This window comes from Eptesicus fuscus, chromosome 8, assembly GCF_027574615.1.
Source record: "Eptesicus fuscus isolate TK198812 chromosome 8, DD_ASM_mEF_20220401, whole genome shotgun sequence".
NCBI lineage: Eukaryota > Metazoa > Chordata > Mammalia > Chiroptera > Vespertilionidae > Eptesicus > Eptesicus fuscus.
In genome coordinates, this window is record NC_072480.1 from 81,616,338 (window position 1) to 81,627,405 (window position 11,068).

Genomic DNA, 11,068 nt, shown 5'->3' on the forward strand with positions numbered 1-11,068 from the left:
GCCCCGCAGGCTGCCTGACATTTAGTAGGCACTCCTTGAAGGAAGGAATGATTCTTCAAGGAGATCCCTAAGTGGAGAGATAAAAATGCAAGGAGGATGGAAAAGCCTGTTGGGTGAGAGAACAGTTTCTGCCATTGTGGCCACAGCTTGGAAAGAAAAAGGAGGGAAGAGAACAGTTTAAAAGGAAATTTGGGGCCAGATTGTGAAGGTTCTTTTTCAATTTTGCCAGGGTGTTCAGAATTTGTCCTATGAAGGCTTGAAATATCAGAGGTCTTTTAAGCTGGGGAGCGACATGATTTAGTGTTGTTGTTGTTTCTTTAATATATTTTATTTATTTTTTTTACACAGAGGAAGGGAGAGGGATAGAGAGTTAGAAACATCGATGAGAGAGAAACATTGATCAGCTGCCTCCTGCACACCTCCCACTGGGGATGTGCCGGCAACCAAGGTACATGCCCTTGACTGGAATCCAACCTGGGACCTCTCAGTCCACAGGCCAATGCTCTATCCACTGAGCCAAACCGGTTAGGGCTAGTGTTGTTGTTTTTTTTATAAAGAAAATTGGTGGCTTTGGAGTTAGAATGGACCGCAGGAGGGTGAGGCCCCAGGTCACCCCTGAGCTAAATCTAGTCAGGTAGCCACCGGCCACATGTGTTTGGGAAGCACTTGACATATGGCTAGTCCACATTCACAACAGTAAAATACACACTAGACTTCAAAGACTTAGTGTGAAAAAATAATTAAACTATCTCAACAATTTGTTTTATATTGATTACATGTTGAAATAGTATTTTGACTATATTAAGTGAAATATATTATTAAAATTAATTTCACCTGTTCTTTTAGTGGGACTGTAAGAAATATTATATACATATTATATACATATGGCTTGTAATATATTTCTGTTGGATAAGCGCAGCTCTAGAATGAGGTGATATGAAAGCAATCCCATAGGTCTTCCCAGAACTTTCCTCCCAGAAAACTATGGAATTGCCAAATTTTAGCTCTTTCCAGGTCCAGGTGCTTATAGGCCATCTAGGACAATATTCACCTCCATCTTATTAAAAATAAACAAAAACAAAAAAAAAACGGAGGCCCAGAGAGGAGCAGGGGTTTGTCTAAGAACACACAGCCGTGAAAAGCCTGAGGCAGGACTCGAACACAGTCTCTCACTTCCCTTCCGGGCCAGTCTTTTTCTTCCCACACTTGAAAGCAAAGTAGCCCATTCTCCCCTGGGAGGACCTGTTTTGAAAGGGGGTTTGCTCGGGTGCCCCGTTGGGTGGGCATGTTTGGGTGGCTGAGATTGTTGGGAAGGGGCCTGCTTCAAAAGCTCCAATAGCCTGGGATGAGGGGTGCGGTGCTGCTAAGTAGCTGTTCCGTCTTGGACAAGTCCCTTCCTCTTTGTGGGCCTCAATTTCATCTTCTGTCAGATGAGAAGGGTGGATCTGAAGATGTCGGAGAACCCTCAGCAGTGGCAATTTATTTTTCTTTCATAATTAAAATTTTACTGGATTTTTTACATTTTAAAAATGTTTTTGTTGATTTTTGAGAGAGAGGGAGAAGGAGGGAGAAACATTGATGTGAGAGAGATAAGTCAATCGGCTGCCTCCTGAATTTACCCCTGACACACCCCGACCAGGGATTGAGCCCAAAACCTTGGCATGTGCCCTTTCTACAGGATTCCAGGGCAGGAGGAATAGGAAATCTGAGACAGGAAAGTTAAAACAAGGCCAAACAGTGTGGGCACTTTGCAGCCAGCTTGTAACTAACAAGCCATTATCTTCCCCAGCCAAGGACAGAGAGCAAACGGTTAAAAAGCCTCCCTAATGAGAGAATGCAGAAAGGGAGGAGGAAAGGGGAAAGAAAAAAAAAAAAAAGGGCAGTTTTAAGTGCCTTCTAAGCAGAGAAGCCAGCAGTCTCAAGGCTTGGCAAGATAAAGTTACAGGTGCTTTTCATGAATTCTGGGAGACCACAACAAAATTAAAAAAGGGACCTTGAGAATTAGTCTATATACCAAAATAGTCAGCAGAGAAATTTTGAGGCCTATAGACAGGAGGGTATATAACGCCTCAGACCTCGACCCAACTTGCTCTTCAGATTGGCTGAGAGCCCGTCTGTGCTTCGTAAGTCAGATATACAGGTTTGCTTGCTTTGCTTTTGCTTTTTTCAACAAAAATGCATGCTTTAATTAATTGGCTTTTCACAACTCAGTCAAGGTTTCTTGTATAAATTCGTTTATATGAGAAGACAAGGATCAAGGTTGGGGACAGCCCTCTCCACTGACTCAGGGCTGTCCTGTCTGGTATCACCTCTCTTGTGTCGGTGAGAGGTCCCTATAACACTCTGACTTGGAATCGAACTGTGACCTTTTTAGTGCATGGGAAGATGCTCAACCAACTGAGCCACACTGGCCAAAACTTAATTTATTTTATTTTTTAAAAAATATATTTTATTGATTTTTTACAGAGAGGAAGGGAGAGGGATAGAGAGTTAGAAACATTGATCAGCTGCCTCCTGCACCCCCCCACTGAGGATGTGCCTACAACCAGGGCACATGCCCTTGACCGGAACCGAACCTGGGACCCTTCAGTCCGCAGGCCGACGCTCTATCCACTGAGCCAAACCGGTTTTGGCATGGCCAAAACTTATGGATTTGAAGCAGTGACATTTTATGTCTTTGACAAACTCACCAATGAATTGTTTCCTGTCCAGCCTTTTTGTCTATGGTGGTTTCTACCTCTTTATAGAGCAGGGACTCATTCATGTCAAGTCCGTAAGCACATATCAGCTCCTATAAGGCAGGTACACGATGAGAGTTGCCTTTTAGACAGATAACTGGTGGCACCAATGGCATGTGGAAGCCATTGATGATGCTTTTGAGTGCTTAGCTGCCCAGAGCCAAAATCGCTTATTTCTGTCTTCTTTTCAAGGCTCTGTTAAATCTTTTAGCTTTTGGCTGTTTTAGCACTTGTAGCTGTAGGTCCACAGAACAAAAGCAGAAAGAGTGAAGGAATGTTTTCCAGAAGAAAGATAAGGACGTGGATGCAGAGTGAATAGTTTCCATCCCATCTTGTTCTACTTGATCTGTAGGCAGGGAGGGGTAAGGGGCTGATTTTTATCATTTTTAAGTGGAATGTATCTGGGTAGCCAACCAGGCACACGGGCACAGTCTAAGAATAGCCCTAAGCAGTCATTGGCCCTCTCTGGTGTTCGTCTCAGTACAGCTGAGCTGGACCTGTGTGGGGAAGAAGTGCCATGAGAGGGTCCCCAGGAGTGGCGGCCTGGGAAGGAAGTAGCAGGAGCCATTGCTTTCAGATTCACTGAGTTAACTAAAGTAGAGACTGGGGGTGGAGGGGTGCGGGGTAGCGGGAGAGAAGTGACCTGGTGTGTGTGTTTTAATCCTTTCCTAATGTTACTGATGTTGACCGACCGTCTTCCCCCTTCAACCTTGGGAGTCCTTCACATTAGCTATTAGTCCTGTCACCAGGGCCCCAGTGGCCTGTGGAGGCTCCCGTACTTTCTTGTGCGATAAGGGATGTTCGTTGCTTCCTGCCTCTGATATAGACTGAGCCTTTCTTCTGGAGCTCTGGTTTCCATTCCAGATGGACTCGCAGTATCACTGCGTGCAGCCTGGCTCTCCATCACCCACAGGCATGCAGGCCTGGTCTCCTGGCAGGAAATGCTTTGCGAGGTTAATTGATATGATTGGAATGAAGGTGCCCCAAGCAGGCCTGGAGAGGCCTGTTGTGCTTGGGGAATGGCTTTGGGGTCCCTGTCCATCTGGATCCTGGTTAACATGTTTGTCTTCTTGTACTCTCTCTCTATTTGTTTTGTTTGTTTTGTTTTGTTTTTCTCTCTGCTATTTGGTCTTTTTGGATAGTCCTGCTTGCAAACCCAAGATGTTGGCTGATGAATACCTCCACTCTGTACCTTTCGGCCTCCCAACATTCAGCCCTTTGGTGCTCATCAGTGGTGACACCATACCTCTCAATTCTGCTCTGCTTCCCATAAACTCAATGGCAAGGCTGTTTCGCACTGTAAGAGCTGTTTCTTTTCACCCATACTGTTATTCTCTAGTCTTGGAGAATCTGCCTGTTTTCCTTAACATGTCTTTTATAAATATTAGAGGCCCGGTGCACGAATTCGTAGTCCAACACTGCGTGCAGCTCCTACCTGCAGCTCCTGCTCATTCTGGCCCCACTGTGCCTGCCTGGGCTCGTGCCCAATCAGTTCCAATCTGGAGAGGCTCCGTGCTTCGGTAGCAGCACTCACCAGCCATGAGCCCTGCATCTGGCACCCTCCCAAGAGGAGTGGCTTGTGGGATCGGGCTGAAACCAGCTCTCTGACATCCCCCTGAGGGATCCTGGATTGCAAGAGGGTGCAGGCCAGGCTGAGGAACCCCACGGGTGCACGATCAAACCAGGGAGGGACCATGGGAGGACTCCAGGGCATGTCCGGCCCATCTCGCTCAGTCCCGATTGGCTGGAACCCAGCAGCGTGCCAACCTACCGGTCAGAGCATCTTCCCCCTGGTGGTCAGTGTATGTCATAGCCACTGGTCAACTGCCCCCTGGTCGTCAGTGCACTTTATTATATAGGATTGAATATTTTTTTTAAAAAAATATTTTATTGATTTTTTACAGAGAGGAAGGGAGAGGGATAGAGAGTTAGAAACATCGATGAGAGAGAAACATCGACCAGCTGCCTCTTGCACACCCCCTACTGGGGATGTGCCCGCAACTAAGGTACATGTCCTTGACCGGAATTGAACCTGGGACCTTTCAGTCCTCAGGTCGACGCTCTATCCACTGAGTCAAAACCGGTTAGGGCTAGTATTGAATCTTGATCTGGGGCAGAAAATATAGGAATCCTTTGTCATACAAAAATATCACAGGTGCCTCTAAAGATCATGGGGCCATGATGATGAGACATATGAGCTAACATGAAGGTTCCCAATGGTGGAGTCCATGTTTTATTTATTTATTTATTTATTTATTTATTTTTTAAAATATATTTTATTGTTTTTTTACAGAGAGGAAGGGAGAGGGATAGAAAGTTAGAAACATCGATGAGAGAAACATCGATCAGCTGCCTCCTGCACCCTCCCCACTAGGGATGTGCCCGCAACCAAGGTACATGCCCTTGATGTGAATCGAACCTGGGACCCTTGAGTCCGCAGGCCAACGCTCTATCCACTGAGCCAAACCGGTCAGGGCAGGAGTCCATGTTTTAATATGGCTTCTGGGCTCAAGGGCTTATAAAAAATTTTATTGGCTCAGAGTAGGGCCTGCACTCTTTACCTGGATCTCAAGAGCAGGTTCTTAGGCTTAATTCCTTGCTAATCATCTTCTTCCCATTGCAGGAACAACACAATGGAGCTGGAAAGTGGTGGGAGTGCCCATGAGGCGATTTACCTGGGGTTGCCCTTCTGCAGATGGCCCTGGGTGTGTCCACCTGCTTAGAAGGTATGGTGTGTTGGCCAGGAGAGTGAAACAACAAAGAGATCCTTTGGTGGCAACTGAAGAACAGTAGCACTGTAGTCACCAGGGACCAGCAGGATGCCAGCTTCTTGGACCTAACCAGCCTTCATGGATGGTCAGTCAGTGTCACTCAAATTAGGTAATTTGAGGAGGTTTAATAAAGAGACAGTTTATAAAGGTGTGGGCTAGAGGTAGGAAAACCACAAGGGAAACCTTGGTACTTGGGGCAGACTGGGCCCGAAGGAACAAGGGGAGTGTGGTTACTGGAATTCAGGGGTGGGGGGAAGAAAGAAGAGAGGGAGGGAGGGAGGGAGGGAGGGAGGGAAAGAGCACGAACCTGTGGAGAGGCACCATATGGAGCTGCCACCATATGGCTGGCACAAGGAGGGAATAGGAAGTAGAAACTCATGCTCCGCTGGCCTCCTGCCCTCTGCTCTCCTGCCCAGCTCCCTGGTGCCCTAATCCAGCTGGAGGACAAAGGACAAGGCAGCCCATTGATGCTGCCTTAGAGTCCAACTTCCTGGGGCACAGAGCAGGGCGGAAAAGGGTGGAGAGTGAATCTTAAGAGGCAACAGAAGATGCCAGCACAAGTGGATTAGAGGAAAAATCGGGAGGGTGTGTGTGAAAGCAATCCCAAGCAAACCCTAGTTCTGAGCAGATCCACCCAGCGCAGGTAGTGTGTTGAGGCCTTCTTCTTGCTTTGGGGTCAGGATTGTGACTCGTGTCCCTTATGCTTAATGTGACTCATCAAGGTCCTCAGTCCCCACATGTTCTTCCCCACCCCCAAACCTCAAATACCTCTTCTACTCACAAGTTGATATTCTCCCATCTTAACTTTTCTCTTTGAATGAAAAGGTTCTGCTAACTGTAAACTGTCTTTGGCATTCCCTACAAGTAAGGAAGAAAGGAAACGAACACTTCCTGGGGCCCAACTCTGTGCCTGCACCATGTGCAAGAGGTTTGACTGGCAAAAATCACTTAAATCGCACCACAATCTAGACGAGTATTACTCTCTGCATTTCACATAAGAGGAAAATGAAGCAGGGGAAAGGGGGAATTAGCCTGCCCATATTCAGAATACCAATTTAAATATTTTTATAACCTACTTAGTCCAAGGCCCCTACTTCATCACCCCAGTCATTCCCAAACTTCAGAGTGCTTCAAGTTAGCTGAGGAGCTTTTGAACTAGATGGGATCTTTATCTGAAAGCAGCTTTTAATGTGAGAAGAAGGGTGGGGTGGGGTGGGGGGAGTCGTCCCAAGAAGAGAAAAGGATACAGTGGAGGCAAAGATGGTCAGTCAATCTGCTTGGGCCGCTATAACAAAAGCCCGCAGACTGGCAGCTTATACAATAGACATTGATTTCTCAGTTCTGGAGGTGGGGAAGTCCAAGTTGCTTGCAGATTTGTTTCCTGGTGAAGACCCTCTTCCTGGGTTGCAAAGGGCCACCTTCTTGCTGTGTCCTCTCGTGGCAGAAGGAGAGGGCTCTGATCTCCTTTTCTTATAAGGACACCAACCCTAGCATGGGGGCCCCACCCTCATGACCTCCTCTAAACTTAATTACCTCCCAAAGGCCCCACTTCTAAATGCCATCCTATTGGGAGTTACCATCACAGGTGAATTTTGGGGCGGACACAAAGGTTCAGTCTGTAGCAGATAGAAACCTTGAAGACTCTTGCCTAGGGTGGGTCCACCCTGTTCTTCTGGGTGGTGACATTGCCCTCTCCACCCCCCCAGGAAGAGGTCCAATATACTGCCTTCTCTTTCCCTTCCCCTGACTCCAACTGAACCCCAACATTCAGTCTTCTAGCCTCACTGGATCTCACAGAAAGCATGAATGCTCTCAATAGTGACATATTTGAACTCAAAGCTGATGGTATATTGTTAATTCCATAGGTTTTGTAGACAAAATGTCCTTGGTTCAAAATCTACTTATGATCTATGTGACCCTTGATAAGCACTGAAATTCAATTTTTGTTTTCTATAATAATAAAAGTATAATATGCTAATTAGACCAGATGACCTTCTGGACGAAGCTGAGGCTTTGAGGAAAGCCTGGGTCCCGGGTGCCAGAGGAAAGCCAGTGCCGGCAGCCTGGGGAAGGAAGGCCTACTCTTGCATGAATTTCGTGCAATGGGCCTCTAGTTTACCTATAAAACTTATAGTAGAATGTTAGGGACCTGATGAACTTACAGTGAATATAAAGAACTGTCTAGAAACCCACCTCCTGATTCCCAGGCCTAGGCTTCTGCCTGTGACATTCTATTTCCTTTATTTGAGGCGCAAAATGTGACATTTATTAAGTGTTCCAGCATGCAGGGTCCTTGCACTGCACATAGATAGCCTGCAATCCTACCCTCTGGGTCAGAGGGTTGACTTAGACATATGAGAAAACATACACACAAAAGAGGAAAGACATGGGGGTGTGATGTGAAGGGAGGTGGCTAGGATTTACTCTTCTGGAGCCACCCTGGGGTGTGGGAAGTGCTAGGGGAACCCTAAGATTCTCCCATAGGGATGAGTGCTTTACTTGGCGCTGTTCCACAGCCTGTTAGCTACTGGGCTGGAGCGCCCTCTAGTGGTCCTCTTGCTAAGTCTGTAGGTTTTGCTTTGTCAATTTTTCTTCTTTTTCTTTTTAAAATGTTTTTGTTGATTTCAGAGAGAGAAAGGGAGAGGGAGAGAGAGATAGAAACATCACTGATGAAAGAGAATCACTGATTGGCCATCTCCTGCAAGCCCTGCTACTGGGGATCAAGCCCGAAACCCGGCATGTGCCCTGACCTCCTGGTTCATTGGTCGATGCTCAACCGCTGATCCATACTGGCCAGGCATTTTTTTTCTTTTTCCTTTTTAAGAAGTTCTTTTGACAGTCTGCCATTGAAAGTTTTACTGAGAGTTTCTTGCCAGGAGCTATTCCAGGCACGGGGGATATAATGGTATTGAAAATTCCTGCAATGTTCTTTTTTAAAACTAATTCAGTACCTGGTTAGTAACTTATATTTGGATCCCTGAAGCATATAATTTACCCCATCTTATGTATTGCCAAAGTGAATTTTTAAAAATAAGCCCTAGCTGGTTTGGCTCAGTGGATAGAGCATCAGCCTAGGTGGATCTTCTGTGCCTGGCTGAGGACACAGAACAGATCCAGACTGCAAAGCTGAGGCTTTATTTATAATCAGGGACAAACAAGGCAATTGACAATGTTCTTGTAAGTTTCACTTGTTTTGGCAGCACTTGCTGCCCCTCCCACAGCCCACTAGCTACCCAGGAAAGATCTAGGGAGCAGTTACAAGATCAAGCTTAATTATGCTTAGAGGACTGTGCCCTCCAAGCTGGGACTTGTTTGCGACTTTACCAGCAGGTCAGTCCGAGGCTTCACCCTATAACCGCTTCCTACATTGAACAACAGCTGTGATAGGAGGAATCAGGTCTGGGAATGTTGCATTATGTGTGCATGGAGGTGTAATCCATTCCCTCCTTTCTTCTGCCTTCTAACCTGCAGTTCAGAAACTGGACTCCAGCTGGTACCATAAGGAAAATAGAGGGTGTGTGAGCAGGAAGACCTAACTTCCTACTGTTTGCTGACTCCATTGGGAAAGGTGCCTACCTTAGTGTTCTCCCTTGGCCCATCTGATCATCCAAATGTGCATCAGACCAACAGAGGGTGCTGGTTCCCAGGCTGCTCAGCCCAAGGTCGGCTTCTTCCATGGGAGAGTTTGTTGCCAAAGCTTTGCCTCTCTGCCCCCTTGGCCCTGGGTTACCAGCTCTGCTCTTGCCCTCTGCCCTTTCTAGTTCTAACTTGGGCTAGGAGAGACTGGGGGGTCTTCTTATTGATGACTTATATACAAAGAAGCATTTTATCTCCTTCTCTGAGAGAGCAAGTAGGCAATGAGTGTGAGGGTATCTGAAAAGTTAAAAGTCTTCACTTTTTGAGCAATTACCATTATCTTTGCTTCAGCAGCAAAAAAAGCTGGACTGAGCATATGGAACCACCGGCTCTTCCCATTTCTGCTGCTCACTAGTTCTGTGACTTTGGGCAAGACACTTCCCTCATCTCTAGGCCTCGGTATTGGTGAGGGATGTGGGATTTGATGATTTCCAAGGTCTCCTGAAATTCTAGATTATATAACTTGGCCAAAGTCTTTAACGCTTTTGTGATTCCAGTGGACAAAGAGGTTGTGATCCAAACAGATTCTTTTCCCAAAGAGAAATCTCCAGGCTCAGATGGTTTCACTGAAATACCTGAGAAGAATAAACACCAATTTTATACAACCTCTTCCAGAAAACTGAGGAGGGAACACTTCCCAACTCATTTTATGAGGCCAAATTTATCTTGATACCAAAACCAGACAAAGACAGTACTAAAAAAAGAAAACCATAAATCAATATCTCTTATGAACTTAGATGCACAATCTATATATATAAAAGCCTAAACGACCGGTCAACTGGCTGACCGACCGGCTGGTAGCTATGATGTGCACTGACCACCAGGAGGCAGATGCTCAACGCAGGAGTACAAACCACAGGCATGGAAACATGGAACAGATTGATGAATCTCAGAGGGAAGGGGGGAGGGAGGAGAGGAGGGAAGAGATTAACCAAAGATCTTATATGCATACTAGAGGACCGGTGCACGGATTCATGCACCGGTGGGGTCCCTCAGCCTGACCTGAGGGGATCGGGCCGAAATCAGCAGTCCGACATCCCCTGCGGGGTCCTGGATTGCAAGAGGGCGCAGGCCAGACCTAGGGACCCCACCGGTGCATGGGCCTTTAGTCCTCTATAAAATATTAGCAAATTGAATCCATCATTATAAAATCATTGTAAGTATAATATAAAAAGAATTACATACCATGACCACGTAGGATTTATTCCAGATATATAGTCTGTTTCAATATTCAAGAGTCCACCACATCAAGTGGTCAATAAAGATTAAATACTTAAAAAGTCCACAGTATCAATAGACTAAAGGATAAAAATCATAATCCCATCAATTGGTATAAAAAAAGCATTTGATAAAATCCGACACCCATTTATGATGAAAACTTTCAGCCACTTAAGAATAGGGAGGTACTAACTCAATTTGAAAAAGAGCATCTACCAAACCCCACAGGTGACATCATAGTTGATAGTGAGAGACAATGCTTTCTCCTTAAGATTGGAAACAAAGCAATAATGTTAGCTCTCACCACTCTTACTCAGCATAGTGCTGTAAGTTCTAGCCACTGCAGTAAGGAAAGAAAAAGCACGCAGAATGGAAAGGAAGAAACAAAACTGTCCCTATTTGCAGATGACAGATATTCTCTAAAGAAAATCCTAAAGAATCTGCAAAAGAAATTAATAAAAACTACTATAATTGCAATATGAGTTCTACAAAGTCACAGAATACAAAATCAACCTACTAAAATTAATCACATTTCAATATGCTAACAACAAATAGGAACTATAATTTTAAATGCTACACCATTTATTGTTGGGAAAATTGTACAGATACACACACAAAAAATGAAACTAGACCACCAACTTACACCATACACAAGAATAAACACAAAATGGATAAAAGACTTAAATGTAAGTCGTGAAACCATAA